At 33.0% G+C, this 221-nt stretch overlaps 1 protein-coding gene across 1 annotated transcript in view; it reads left to right on the top strand.

Annotated features, from left to right (window-relative positions):
- Positions 1-221, top strand: part of LOC119588128 (secretin receptor-like) — a gene marked incomplete in the record, with an annotated part of 160,037 nt that overhangs the window by 75,905 nt on the left and 83,911 nt on the right.

Below are 221 nucleotides of genomic sequence, written 5' to 3'. Positions count from 1 at the left end.
GTCTTGTTTTGTGAAGATTTAACGTGCCCCGAACCCGAGCAACTATGGATTTGGTATGTAAATGTTTTACTCACTAACCTTTAAAGATTATATTTTCTTTCTATGAAAAGTTATCAGTTAGCACCATGTTATTGATGCAGATTATGGCTAACGCTCTCATCTTTTAGATTTTTTCTGATAACTTTATCCCAAAGAATAACAAGGTTAGTCATATCGTGATA

The sequence above is a fragment of the Penaeus monodon genome, chromosome 23, assembly GCF_015228065.2.
Source record: "Penaeus monodon isolate SGIC_2016 chromosome 23, NSTDA_Pmon_1, whole genome shotgun sequence".
NCBI classification, from domain to species: Eukaryota; Metazoa; Arthropoda; class Malacostraca; order Decapoda; family Penaeidae; genus Penaeus; species Penaeus monodon.
This window is presented reverse-complemented; position numbering and strand designations above follow the sequence as displayed.